Genomic DNA, 15,631 nt, shown 5'->3' on the forward strand with positions numbered 1-15,631 from the left:
CAACACACCTCAGCTTTAGTCTTCCCCTTAACAACCAACATACAGCAGTAGTGCTGAGTTTGGCTAACACAGCTGGGTGGTATCTTGTCAGTCCAAAGAGAGACAGAAGAGTAAATAAGGCACTGTAAAGGAATTTGCCACACCAGTGTCTTGTCATATCCAAAGCAAAATGCATGTAGTATATGAATCAATTCAGAATGTAATATTAAAAATGAAGGTATGTATTGGCTGCAAAAGAGCCAAATTGTTCTCATTCTAGCCATTATACTGCCTGGGCTTTTTCCCTAGAGAAAAACATCCATGGAAAAAAAGAAAGAAAACAAAGAGGCAGAGTGTTTCTAGCACTACCCCTGCACTCTCGGGCCATCCTTTCATTGCCTACAACATCAAGCTCACCACCTGCAGGAACAGGCAAGGAGAAATGAACTCAGGTTCACTTACTGCACAGAACGCTGCAGTGAAATATATATGTAGAAACTTACCCATTCTCCTGTAAAACTGAGTGCTTTCCAGGCCAAACACAGCAACATATCAGACTTAGAACACATCAAACAGTGCTAATATTTATATCAGTGTTGACAATGACTTCAGAATTGAAGAATTCAGCTCATTTCCATGCTAAATTTGGTGTTGCCTTCAAAACCATATACATAAATTAGGTACATCAATGGAAAATATCAAGTCTTTTTTGCTCCCACAACATAGCACTGGTATTTCCATCAGTGTTCTTGAATCTTAGTAATTATTTTCTAAAAACAATCAGCCAAAAACTATGTTTCTCTGTAAATGTGTTAATGTTTTACTGTTTTAAACATTTTTTTCAAATCAATGTCTTTTACAGCTCCATCTGTAATCTCATCTGTAAGCAGATGAGTATTTCAAATTTTACATACTCTGACTCGAACTTTATTTAAGAGAAAGAATGATGAACATAAAACAAATCTGACCATATTTGCTGGAAGAGTCCATGCATAAAGTTCCTTTACACTCTCTACAGCACACAAGTCACTTCTTTTAAGTGCTGTACTTGAGTCTGTAATTCAGTATCTGCTTAGCAGCTTCACAGCTGTACTGCTTAGCAGCTTGGGCTAAGAAGTGAATCAAACTGTATTCAAAAACTGGTATCTACAAGCCAGGAAAAACCCAGAATATATATGTATGTGTGTGTGTGCAGAACAATGCAGTGAACTCTGTCCCAAGGGTGACTCATTACATTGAGTACCTATCCAAAAATTCAGCAAAAACTTTGTTACAGCAAGACATTTATAACAATACAGAGTGATTATTAGACATCTGCCACAACAGCAATAAGGAGGGTTTGGGGGGGTGAGTTAGGTTTGGTTTAGTCTTTCTGGGTTTTTAAATTTTTTTTCTTTTTTTTCTTTTTTTTTTAATTAAGTGTGTAACTATAATGCAGGCACTTGCCCTACATTGCTGCTGTTTCTGGATTTTTCTTTTAAAGTTACGGATGTGAAATTATCCTGGAAAACCTAAAGCAAAGTTCTTTTGAAAAGTAGTTTCATCCAAATAGAATCATACCAAATAAAGCCATAAAATCAGAGACTAGTCTAAGTACACTGTAATGAGCCCTCAGATTAAATGAGTTTGCAATGAGTTTTAAGACACAAATAAATTCTGTGTATCTTTTGGGTTTTCTGGCAACCACATCACACAGACTTGGCTATTACCCACATAGGAGTTCTGCCACATTAATGGAATTAACATGCTGCTTTTCTTTTGCTAGCATGAGTTCTTTAAATTATTTTAAAGGTTCTTGTATCTCAGTTCTGCTTTGCATGTTAAAGCTGGCACATCTAGCAGTAGTGGCTCACTGTGGAGGACACACACCATCTCAGCACTGGCTCAGAAGAATGCATTGCTTGGGATGTACAAGTTCTCCATTTGAGCAACCTCCAAAATAAGTAACACTGAAATAAATATTTATCAACTCAGCTATAACTATTTCCCTTTCATACTGGGAAGTACTGGACTACAGACAGAACGTTAATGACTTGACTATTCATTCTTTTTATATGCCTCATTTAACTGATTAAAATCACATCAAGCATGCGTGTGTGGGACTTGTAAAGTCCCGCCTGCTCCAGTACAGTAAGGAAATCTGTTGCATGTGTTAACCTTCGAAGCAGAACATTACATCCCATCTCTCTGCAAGATAAAGATCTATATTTCTTTCAAAAATTATTTAGATTCTTCTTACATAGCTGATTTCCAGAGGTAAAGAAACTGCAGTTTCAAGGGATCTGAAGCACGACTGAATTTTCTGACATTTTCAGTAGTATCTTTCCTTTTTTTTCCCCCCCTCTTTTGCATTTCTCCCACCAGGACGAGTCTACTTTTTATTAGCTTCAGCGAGATTCCACAACAAAGTAACACTTCTCAGCATCTACTTGTGCCCTCTTCTTTGTCCAATCAAACTTCTAATAAATTGTCTTCGCTGTTACGCAACAGCACAAGTTCTCTGTGACATGGAAAGTAATAATGTGGTGGACATTCCCCTTAAAAGATTTTATCAGTGATACAGTTTCCTAGTACAAAACTGCTTCACACATCTGGGGAGAGGAAGAGGGTGAGGGTGGGGTGCAAGAGGAGATAAATTGTCTGAGGTCAGCACCAAACCTTGCCTCATCACCCAAGGGTGATGAATCATGCACCCTGCTCAGAATAAACACATCCTCATTGAAGGGGACTGTTGGATGGACTAAATGGAAAACACCCTAACGGGAGGATTCTGTTTGTCTGTAGATACCACTCCAATGCATAAAGAGAAAAGAGAAAGTTAAGTTGCTGTTTCAAGTGTATCTCATGCAGTCTCACTAAAAGCAGGTTCACTTTTCCCCCTTTGTAATCCAGTTTTAAAAGTATTCAGATTACCATTTAACTTTGCACTGTGAACATCTCATTACTCTCCAAGGTAGTGCTAAGAGCCAGTTACTACCAAGGAATGAGTGTTTTGCACAATAATCCTCTTACTTTAGTTTTGGATGGCTTAAGAAAGAAGATACTCCAGTGGAAAGGGAAGGGAGGAGGGAGAACAAAGTTTAGTGTAGGGAGCCAAGACTGAAATAGGGTCAGTGGCAGAAAATGGAGCGGGGTGGGGATAGCTGAGCCTGTGGCAGCAGGGAATGATTAACTGGCTGGAGCTCGCAAAGCAGCATGAGGAGACAGGGCAGCATAAAGCAATGAGCATACTGCACTCCAGGTCATGTGAGGAAGCCATGGGAAAGACTTTCTCGTGCTGTTAAAACAGTGTATTTTAAATATGTGAAAATTGGACTCAAACTGAATAACGGTATTGCAAAAAATTAAAAAAGGAACCGAGTACTGATCTACAAGGCATCATAGCTCTTACCTCTCATCTGCTCAAAGTCCAGAGGTCTCTCAGGTGAGACTGCATAATTTATAGACAGCTCTAAGCAACTCTACTGGTTTCCTTGTGCTAGCATGTCAGCTGAAAAGCACAATAGCTTAAAACTCCACAAGACTCTCTTTCAAGCCTCCTTGAAATTTCACAGAGCAAAGATGTGTTTAGGTACTACACCTGTACTCCACAAACCACACTAATTTTAAAAAAGTTTCTGACAGTTTTTTATTACACTGTGTTGATCATATTCTGTAAAATTCACCGTGGAGGTTTTTGTAGTCTTTCTTTATCAGCTCCAAATTCTTTAGGAGGATCTTTCCATGCTTTAACAGGGCTGTGGAGATCAACTGGAAACATTGTCACTAAACCCCTCTTCATATTCTCAGAAACACCTCTTCATACTCACAGGAGATCCTCAACTGTCAAGACCTTTCTCCACCTTAAAAACAAACAATAACCTGTCTTCTCAGATACACTTGCTGGATCTTTACACTGAAAAATAGATAGTATAGCCATAGCAATTTGAAATTCCCATTAGCTGAGCTCTGTAAGTCCAACTAGCAATGAATTTAAAATAACTATGGTTTCTTGCCCTTTTTTCCACTTCTCTTTACTTCTGTTAGAGAGGTATGTGCTTTGTGTTCACAAGAAGTTTAATTAATTCACAGTTTAATCAATTTCAAATAGTAGTGAAATAACTAGATCCCTGCCATGGCAGCACCACTGAATGAAGCTACTGTATTTCCATCACATGAGAAAAAGTGCATTTGGTGTTCCTCTGCTCAGGCGGGCAAAAAGGTTAAGTGATATATTCCAAAAGACAGTACCTGTTTTGAGAAGCTATGCAACAGCATTTGAGCAGAAGAAAGGAACACATTTACAGATATCATGGTGAAATTAGACAAGTAACGATTCCATTACTGTGGCATCTTCTTTCCAAGTCCAGGGAAGATGAAAATATGAATGCTTGAAGAAGTCAGAAAAATGTTATTTCTCTTAGAGATAGCACCTTTCCTCCAGATCAAACATTCAACTGTTGTACATCATCTATCAAAACTGAAGACATACAGACACATTCATGCTTATTGCTGCATGGATTAATGTATGGATACATTTTATGTATCCATCAGTGTTCTGTACCTTACTGAGAGTAATTAATGATGGACACTCACTTTTATGAGACTGGGAAGAAATGCTTTCCCCAAAGACTGTCCAATGAAGTTTAACCTGCATATTTCCCCTAGAACTCCCAGTATCTCAGAGACCAAACTATGTATTACTGTGGAGTGTCTGCCAGTTGCCAAAGAAATGCATTGGCCACTAAAATCATCTAAACATAGTTCTGAAAGCAATTTAACACTTGCTCTATATCATGTATTTGAAAGTTCCAAAAAAGTGGTTCATTTTCATCTGGATAGTGATAGAAAATGGATTTGCACACTGACCCCTCAGCTGTCCAGCTTATAAATGCCAAGTAATCTCTAAAAGTCCAGTTGCCTTGCCTGGAATCATCTGATTTACTGTTTCTTCATCTCACATTTTTGAGAAATTGATGTTGAACTTTGCTCAAAATTGTTCAGAATCAGACTCACTGAAATTCCTGCTGTAGTGTAAGACACTTGTTCTGTGGAGAAAAGCATGCAGTAGTACATAGCTGAAATCTGAGTGTCAGTTTTGCATAACTGTTTCTTAGTGTACCTCAATGTCTTTCCCAAGCTGTGCTATGTTAAACAGATAACCTGAGTAAACTAGAGAGGCCAGGTCACGAGGTCAAGCAGAAGGTTCACGCTAGGACCATTACAACACCCAGGGATGCTGGGGTGAAACATGAGGCTGAATGATGTTAAGTAGCCAAGAACTGCAACAGCCAAGCAGACAAGTGAAAAGATGGACCTTCTTTCCCTTGGCTAAAGTAATGCTGTACACAAAACACACAAAGTCTTAGCAGACCTGGTCTACCAAAGCCATTTCCTAAGATAAGCCTGCATTGAATTGGAACAGGTCTTCACAGAGAGCCCTTTGAATCAACTGTAGCAAGAAGCTGTCCAGGCTAAGCAAGGGGATGGAGACAAGGAAAAGCTTCATGACCAGCATGAACCTACCTTCCTAGTCCAAGAATACAAGGCTTAGACAAGGGAGAACCACTGGAGCACAAACTTTCTGCTGCACAAAAGGCAGCTAAAACAATTCCTATCATGTAGCAGGAAAGTTCTCCTGACTGTGGAATGTGGCTCAAAGAGTGGGATTTTAAAGGATCAGGCAGAGGACACAGTAAAAATGATATTTCAGACTAGAAGGACCATTGCTCCAAACTCCTGCTCCTTAAAATTTCATATTGTTTGTTCCCTTTTCTTTTCTACTCATTATAGCAGGATAACTGAGAAGAAAAAGGTCTCAAACTGCCCCTCTGCTTGCAGATTCTGTGATGGGACAGTCCATTGCTTTTCCAGGGTGGTTGTTCTCACAGAGCTCTCATGACATGCTCAAGCACATGCCCAAGCACAGCAACAGGCAGAGCTTGTGTTCAGCATGGGGGAGCTAAAGACAGCTGCCCCCCTCCTTTCCTTGCTTTCTGAGTTCGGTCTTTCTGACAACCCATGTTGACCAGATGAGCCCTAGATTTTAAAAGCTATGTGAAAAGAAGAAGGGATGTCTCCTGATGTGCTTGCACTGAACAGAAAACCCACCTCAGGATGTAATGTGCCACGAGCTGTCCATTCGAAAGACAAAGCAAAAAACCTGGCTGCTTTTTATCAGTGGAAGCTGCAGAGTAGTTCACACTGGAACTGTGCACGCACACAAACACACAACAGGCCTCACAGTGCAAATGAAGGGGCTTATTAGAGATGAAAGAAGGCCTCACATCATCCCTTGTAAGGGACCATTGTCTCCCTTTCTGCTACAGTGGTCTGTGAAGCTGTGGGAAACAAATGACCTCCGAGCCACAGCGCTGTGTGCAACTGCAAAAGAAAAGGAAGGGGGAGAGGGAGGGGGTTCCATGGGAGGGCCAGCATCCTCACTCTCCAGTCTTCCAACAACATCCCCTCCATGCCATCCTAGTGCACAGCATGGAGGTGCTTTGCATGCCTCCATGCAGCTCCTGCTGCAGCCCAGTCAGCAATAAAACTGAAATCTCAGCAGAGAGATTTTACCATCACCAACACAAGGGGTCTTCCATCTGGCTTCCTGGCTGGTTGCTCAAGCTTAATGGTTGAAGGTATGCTTCAGACCTTCTGCTTTTCATTTGTACTTTTTCATATCATTAACAAGGAACAAAAAAATCCTGCTTCACTTGGGAAAAGAGTAGATAGGAACAAACAAAAGAGGAACAAACAAGTAAACGAAGCACTGGGACAAAGGGACAGAAAGGATTGGTGTAGAAGACAAGTATCTATAGCCAATGCTTATCCCATGTCTTTTACTGAGTTTTTGGTTATGAGAGATACTGGGAGATGCAAAGGTTATACAGTACACAAGCACATGCACTCCCCATACTACTCTGAATACAAAACACACTCATTTATTCTTTCTGGCCTCTTCATTTTTTGCTTGCTCCTCATAACCTTCCTCCCAGTCATTTGATCAATCTTTAATCTTTTACACCTAAACAGAATACCACCCTCTATTATATTCAACTTTTCTCTAAAGAACAATACTATTACTTTTGATCAGGCTGAATTCTACCAAGATGTGAAGCCCAGCACCTCTGGGGAGTCCATTGGTTCAGGAATCTAAAATTCTCCTAACTCAGTTTTCTACTCAGCATCTGATTCAAGATGTCTGCCTTGATATTTGGGTATCAGTCAACACTATGGGAGTAATCATCTCTCTGCAGAGCCAAAAGTCAGACCAGGCTGTCAGAGCTAAAGAGGATGCTCCTGGCTGCACCACGGAGGAAACTACCTCTTGAACAAAGAGAGATAACATGGATATAACTCTGTTCAGAACTATAAACAACATTCAACTTAGCTTTTACTGAATTTCTTCAAAACCTATAAACACAATGCCAGAAAGTTCATTCAATAAATCACCTTTGAAAAAAACATCTTCTTTACAGGCTGGAAAAGAAAAGAGTATTATCACTAACCTTATTTCTGTATTTAGGAGACACTCAGACACTCGGGTAGTGCATGGAGAAAACTGCATATGCAAGGGGTTTCATTCACAGACAACTCTAAAATACATGATATTTGTAATTTAAAAATATACAGCTGCTTTACTAACAGCAACACTAACTGTAACATACTTTTAAAAAACTGTTAATATACTTTTCCATGAAAAATTCTTTTTGGATATTTTGCTTAATACAACTCAAGCTGAAGACAGGCTTTTAAGCCCAGCACTACACTGTCTGACTTGCAAAGGCATTCAGGAAATACCCAGGGCTAAACAAAACTGTTCTTAATTATTTTAAATTCATAAAAACAGCTCTGTATAAGGTTCTGAATCCCTTTTTAGTTAATAGAAATAACCCTACAGCTGGAACCCGGACTACAGCTCTAGCCACCTCTCTTTCCAATGTCAACAAAATTTTCCGCTTCTGTCACAAGATTTTGACAGTTCTTACAACATCAATGAATCAAGTCTTGTGGTCTCTCTAGAAAAGCTGCATTATCCACAGTGCACATAAAAGGGAAATCAGCAGAAAGACAGCTTTGGGGTAGTTATAACCCACAGGTTACACTGCAGAGGGAAAAACCGAATTTTTCCGGGAGAGAAGCGCTGCCCTTGTAACAGCTCAACAGCTAAGCACATCCAAACCAACAAAACTTGAATTAAAAGGAGTAAAATGTATCCAGGACACAGAATCATGTGGCAAGGAAAGTGTAAAGCTGGAAGAGCCCTCAACAGCACTAGCTCACAATCCGTCAGGGGAGAGCAGAATCCACAAAGCAGCTCAGATTTGTACTGACATTTGTTATTCCCCAGAACAGGATTATGCACTTTCCAAAGTAATTGTGTAAAAAAACCCCGCTTTCAAAATTTGCTTAAGTCCTTGAGGAAGCTGATGGTAAAGCCATGTACAGAAGCCAGGTCTCCAGATGCCTAGTCCTGTAACTTCAGAATACTTCTGAAAAGTCTTGTGTGCATTTGAAAGCAAAAGTCTATATGTAATAAATGCAGAAGTGTCACTACATACATGGACTCTATCTGAGAGTTAGGAGCCTAACCACAGTACAGAGGTATGACTTAGCATCTGAGAAATGGGAAGTTAAACCTCTGTAATAAAACTGGGCTTTACGTACTGCTTTTCATGTTCTCCATTCTTGGCAAACAACAATTACTATTAAGTGGTTTTCACTATCCATTCAGAATGAAAGGGAGAAAAAAAAAATCAAATTAATAGAAAGTAGTGAACTAGTAAACAGGATTAAACACAGCCTTTAGTATCTCAGATAGGGAGTTGTCTAATGTTTTCTATTTATCTTGCTGATGGTCATTTCAATAAGGACCTACACACAACAAAGTTAATTAAAATGATTGTGCAATCTGTGGAATAATATTTACTAAGCACAGTAGCTACACAATGACATGGGAAAGAGAGTCCATAACCTTCAGATTAACTAGTGCCAAAGAACACTAAAACAGATTAAATATAAACATTGAAACCCAGGAGACCACATCCCTGAGTTATACACTACTTATGTACTCTACAGGTAGAAAAGCATGATCATAAAAATCAACAAAACCAGTCTAAGGAGAATCATTTAAGTGAAGTGAGGCCAGCATAAGGTCCCCAATAAGGTCTTCCTCTTTCCCCATCCCAAAGCAAACAAAGTCGTTATAAAATAGAAAATAGGCACCGTTGACTGATTCTGTAAGGTTTTTCTCTTTAATTGTATTTCAAGTCCCCTGAAACAAACTAAGACACTTTTGTTCTGCTCTAAGACTGATGGATCAGCTTGCATCAAAAATAATCAGAGCAGAGTGAAGGTGAGCTAAATACATACATATTATATTCAGCATTTATTAGCATGCATCCCAACTATTTTCCTAAAGAAAATATTCTCAGATATCTAGTAGGTTGTTTAAAATTCCATCCTACAACAGAAGTACCAATCTGGCTCTCATTTTTGTGTTCCAGGAAACAGCTGTTTGTGTTTACAGTTACCAGCAAACAATTCAGCTTTTTAATCAAACAAGAGCTGCTTGGGTGCCTTTGCCCATGGCTATGGGAATCAAATCACTCTGGAAAACAGACCTTTTACAACATTACCAAGAGGCCCTCAGCGGATGCAGGGGATTTGAGAGGCATGTTTTTTGAAGAAACCAGATTTATAGTTTGCAGCATTCTCCATCCTGGGTCAATATACTGAGCTCAGTAACAAACTTCGAACTCAAAATGGCCTGGGGGCCAGTTTTCTTTCTTCGTCTCTCTCCAAATTGTCTCATGTGCCTACATCCTCTAGCTTTTTTCCCCACCGCATATGCAGAAACATAATAAAATATTAGTTCAGCTCTACTATAAAACAAAGTTGGGCAATCCAGAGAGGATGATGTTGTTTTTCTAGCAACAGACTGCATTTTTCCAGTATGTACATATAGGACATTTTTCCTGTATGAACACTTGCTTATGTATGACAGCATTTGCTTAGAGGTTGAAGAGAACATGTGAGCAACTCTCCAAATTTCACTTCAGCTTTGCACCAACCTTTCCCTACTGTTGGCCTGCTTGGAGCTGTTTCTCACTACTACAAGGCATGTATGTACATATGCAATACAAGCATTTGTCAGTTTGTCACAAAACAAGACCAGTTCCTCATTTCTCTAAAAGTGAGTTAAACACAAATATATCAATGGTGTGCCCCATAAGGAGTCAAAATGAAATGTATACTGGCCAAGAGTTCTGTTTCTTGCACTGCTAAGTACATCAGCCTTTAAAAGAGAAGCAGGTGAGTTTAAATGCTGCAGCTCTAGACTTGGAAAGGCAAAAAAGTATATCTCACTGAGAAGAAACTACCAAGTAGTTCCACCTCCCAATCATTGCCTAGCAGCATACTCACCTGTTGTATTTTGAAACAGAAACCTTTGAGCCAGTTCAGCTTCTTTCCTTCACAGAAAGAAACATTTACAATACACTGCGCAATCTTTGCCATTCCTGTCCACAAAGCTTCCCTAAGAAATGGCTATGTCATCTATAAAAACAGAATTCTGCCACAAAGTTTTTTTTTTCTGAAAAAATCAGAGCTCAAAAGAGCCAATACCCTAGAAAAACTCACTAGAAGTGACACAGCAGCAGGCACTGGAGGCTTTCTGTTGACTTAAAAGGAGCACAGCCTTTTCTCTTGGAGCCAGGTAATATGAGGCAGTTTAGTTAATGAAGTCTTCCTCATTCCACCAGGAATTTCAGGGCAAATATGGAGACCTCTGTCATCAGAAAAAAATTGGATAGTCTCACAGGCGCTTCGCTAAACAAAAAACTAGTGAAGACCACAAAGGGAATGTAAACAAACTTCCACTGGTCTACAGATTGATGGAGGATCAATGCAACAAACAACAACAAAAAAATTGTATGACCATGAGCAGCAGGGTGCCAGACTCAAAGATTCCCTATGAGAGTCCCACTAATAGGAATAGAGATTCTCAATGTTCTGTCATTGCAAGTGATGTTGCAGGTATTACAAACCACTAAAACTTTTTCTCCCACAAAGTTACTTCAAGTAGATCACTGCTAAAAGACTCAGCAAGTGGCAACCTGGAGACATTATGTTTTCATTTTATATGGTATCTGCTTCCTCTGGGATTCCCTAGCCAAGGTACTGCATAATCCTTTTCAATAAAGCAACACTGTTCAGGCAATTCCCAATACAGCAGCTAAAGGAAAAAATAATAACCCTTAGCAAAAAATACACAAGCTATCTACAATATAAAAGAAAATCCACTTAGATACAAACTAAACAGGAAACTGAAGTGTCTTGAGTTTAAATGAGGGGAAGTTGCAAATGAGTTCTGGCTCTCTAGAGAATAAAAGCATTTCAACCTTATGGTCACTATCAGCAAAAGATCTTTTTTATTCCATGTCCTCAAAACCTCAAGTCCATGATCCCTATCGAGTGAGCATTAGGGAAGATTAATTCCCTCTACATTAACTTCTTAGGTCTTCTGCCTTGAACACAAGTTCAAAATTGCACACAGCACCCTTATCCAACAAGCAGTCCCTGGGTTTCATAATCTAGGTTATCCTTCCCAGGCAAATGCAGTTTATTATATGGAGGAACGCCAAAAGTTAAGTGTGTAAGTTTATACAGACATACCACATATTTGTATTGGATTGGTTAAAAAACCCAGCTAAGGAAAACAATAAAGAAAAGAATCTAAGAACAGAGCATTCTTTGTATTTTTGTAATTTTGGTTTCTAAATAGACACACTTTCAGGAGTTGAATAGGTAATTATTTTCAAAACTTACAAATGAGCAGCAATGAGTAAGACAATGGGATAAAACATTCCAGCTGAACTTTATGTGCAACTTATATTTCATTTTAAATACCCAGCATCCATGAATTTTTCAAATTTCTCTTACAGGAAAACATCAGTTATACTGATGTCTGTATTTTGTGTAATCCAACTCATAAAGGTTCAATATACAACTTAAATAATTAAAATAACCACACTTCTGTTGAAGTGAATGTTCCAATTGTTATTGATGTAGAATGAGGAATGCACAACAATGTCTCCTGATCAAGTCCCAGTACATTCAACACTGAACTCTACTGTCCAAATTACCGTCACCTTCAAAAAAATGAAGAAATCTAAGCAACAACAAGTAAATGCAATCACACTGTAATTATAAAAGTAAAAGAAATTAACTAAAAGAAAAATAATAAAACAACAGAGAAACAGTTTCCCCTTTGAATGTCAGTTATCCTTTCAAAATTATGAAGATGCAAATTCAAGAACTTTGTTCAGTGTCATTAACAATCATCTACAAAAAAGAAATACAAACACAGCATGGCTGAGATAATCATAAAGTTAGCCCTCCTCTGGATGTTATTGAAAAGATATGCTCAAAATCAGGATTAAACCACAGAATTAATATGAAGCACAGATCTTTGGAGGATTTGCAGATGTTTTAATGAATAGTTTCTGCCTCATGACATGAAGACCTAGATAATACCTCCACTGTGCAAGTGTTTTTTCCCACTGAGCAGCTGAGGAAACAGACTCATGATCACAGTTCCCAGCTAGTATTCTCCTTGTTCTGATGGAGACATTTGTGACTCCACTCAGTTCTTTATCTCACTAAGTACTTGGGGCTGACAGCTAGAGATGGACCTGACTTTATGGTTCCTGGTCCTCTTCACACCTGTGCTCCCTGTGAAACCCTGCAGCTGCCCCACTGGAGCCACACTAACTCTGTGAGCAGATTCCACTTTCTCCTGTGGATATTTTCAGGTGAAGGTTAGGACAGAGTTTCCCAAGGTGAAACAGCACCCCTCAGCAAACCCAAATGTGTAGTAAAAAAGAGCACTTAGTGAAGAGCCAACAGCCATGTTTGGCAGTTAAAAATCAGTTCCCCATTATCAGTAATCACTGACTTAGCACTGATTGGAAATCGGTAGATTTCTTTTTCCCTATCATTGTGACAAAAAAGCTTGTCATGCACATGAAACCCTTCATGTATATAACCTTGTCCTTCTTCCATACTGTACTTCATCTATAGAATACAGGACCAGATTTTACATGCTCTACTCACAGGTAATCTCTCTGAATGAGTCAAGAAACTTCTGACCTCTATTTGGGTTGAGTCAAAATTGAAGCATCAATGCAAACTCATAAAATTTCCATAATTATTCAAGTACTGGTTGTTCATAATAAGCTAAAACTGTTGGTCAGAGAGAGAATGAGGAGCAGGTAAAGCTGAATGATGAATGTGCTGATTCTTGGCTCCCAGCCATAAAATTCATTCAGCTATGGTCTGAAGTGATAAAAAAACGGTAATTCACAGCTAAAATAAGCCAATGTTATATTGTTACATGATCATTCTCTTGTCCAAGCATAGAATAAAGTAAAACTTCAGCTTAGTGATGTGCCTCCAGCTTTCAGTGCTATCTGTGGCTACTTCTCAAGAACAGTATATAACTTGTCCTCTGCTTAGGGCTGTTCTTGAACCTGTAATTATGCAAAATAACTTGATGCTAGGTCTAGAATTCCAAAACCCACATCCCATGTTTTCTCCAAGGCTGTCCAGCAAGAGCTCCTAACCTAGAAACCTAAACCTACATTGGTTATCATCAGACTTGAACTTTAAAAACAGCCTCCATCAAGTGAAGTCAGAGGCACATCTACACATCACTGATCATCAGCACAACATTGATATTGGCTGCATTATAAAATTATGCCAGTGCTGGCTCCAATATGGAACTGCCTGTAATTCCTTATTCTGGTAATACCAGCATGCAATTTGTTGGACAGATTGTATAATCCACAGATGAAGGCAGTTGTAGGTTTTGATTTTATCCAGCATTAACAGCCCCTAATAGTGTAGTTCAGCATAGACATAACAAATGAAAATGGCTTTAAATTATCCTTCCCTTGAGACATAATTTCATAAGAGAACAAACTCTATATGCACAAAGAGAGATTTCCAATGTAAACATGTGGTGGAAGCTAAAAGCTTCAGTTAGATTTAGGGCAAAGTAAAGGATTAAATTTCAAAGACGCCCATTTCTTTCCAGTTCACAATATATATATTCTTTTCTGCTGACTTTTCTGCCCTTTGTGCTCAGAAGATTGTGTCTATTAAAGAAATCACTTTTTAACTTTTTGAGACCTTACTGAGCTTTGTCTCATTTTTGCCCTCACACAACAACTCTGGCTGGAATAGAGAATCTACAGTTGTTATAATGGGTAAATTATAAGCAGAACCAGAATCATTACCAGCATCTGTGAGCATTTTAAATTATCCTTTACATTTTCAGAAGATGGACTCTAGAATTTTGACTAACTTATTAGCTAAATTGAAGATCTTAAACTGTCAGGAAAGAAAGAAGAAACATGTAGTAACTCCAGTATCGAAGATTCTTCAGGTTCTTTTTTTAATTTCTCCGGATTAACGTAATACAAGTCCTGATTTTGTATTTGGTAAGATGCCAAGCAGAGTCAGAAAGAAAAGTACTTTACAGAGACAAATCCAATCCTAGTGCTAGAAAAAATGTATTCGTGAGCATAATATTTTTTCCCTCTGACTTCTTAGTTCTCTGGCAAAAATACCTATGAAGACGTTATATGGCAACCATCATTATTTGAAGGTTTGACCTTATCACCTCTCATAAAAACACAAGACCAGATTTACATGCAACAGAAAACTTCCAGTCCTTTTGCACTGGTATTGACTTATTTCAAAACTGAAGTTCAGATCCCTAAAGGTTAATCACTTTTGTTGGATTGTCTTTTCTTCAAAGACACTATTTTTAAACCCTGCTAACATTCAGTGCTGAAAGAGCACCCTAAAAGAATACATTCATTATCCATTTGAAGATAATGTGATATGGTATTTTTTTGTGATTGGACACATTGAATATGTTGTAATAAAAAATAACGTTTCTTTCCATTATCTGAGATCTACAGTTTCAGACAATTGTGTTTAAATAGAAATATTTAAATAGTCCCTGCAATAAAGAAATTTAAGGATACAAAATTATATAAAAAGTGTGCAGGGGGTTAAAAAAAAGGATGAAAATGGCAAATCTGGGAAGAACATAGGGGTGCTTATACAAGCTAGCATTTGTATGCAAGCTTTACACACTGTAAAGTGGCATCAGGGTTATTATTACCAGCATTTACAACCCAAGAGATCAAAAGAGTACCCTGTATGTACAAAGGACTAATTTTGTTAGTGATAAAGGTTTGTATGAGATGCAGCTTTACATTTCTTACTTGACCAGTTTTGTGCTGATGTAATTCTAGCTTTGTCACTAGTCCTGATACTACACAGGGTAGTAAAAACAGACCTAATCATAGCAGAATGTTCCTTTGGAAGGTTTATTTTGATTGGCCTATCATTTAATATTATTTCTGTTTTAAAGAGAAGGGTTCATACAATAAAGGAAATGATCCACTCTCCTATTCCTTAGTCACAAGGAACTACAAGTCACTCCCTCAGCAACATTTACCACATATAATTTACCACCAACCACAACCTTGATCTTTTACTGTGTTGCATTTTAGGAGGACACTGTTCCTGACACTTAATCCATAAAAACAAATTTCAAAGTTATCATGTTTTTTGAGAACCAAGGCCCAGGAAG

The 15,631-nt window shown here is 38.5% G+C and overlaps 1 protein-coding gene and 1 long non-coding RNA gene across 37 annotated transcripts in view; one reads left to right on the top strand and one right to left on the bottom strand.

The window, feature by feature from the left end:
• RAD51B (RAD51 paralog B) overlaps positions 1-15,631 on the bottom strand; it is a 429,615-nt gene that overhangs the window by 201,964 nt on the left and 212,020 nt on the right. The gene's annotated exons all lie outside the window — the stretch shown is intronic.
• Positions 1-15,631, top strand: part of LOC111930288 (uncharacterized) — a 43,583-nt gene that overhangs the window by 24,769 nt on the left and 3,183 nt on the right. The gene's annotated exons all lie outside the window — the stretch shown is intronic.

The sequence above is a fragment of the Cyanistes caeruleus genome, chromosome 6 (genome assembly GCF_971803275.1).
Source record: "Cyanistes caeruleus chromosome 6, bCyaCae1.hap1.1, whole genome shotgun sequence".
Taxonomy (NCBI): Eukaryota; Metazoa; Chordata; class Aves; order Passeriformes; family Paridae; genus Cyanistes; species Cyanistes caeruleus.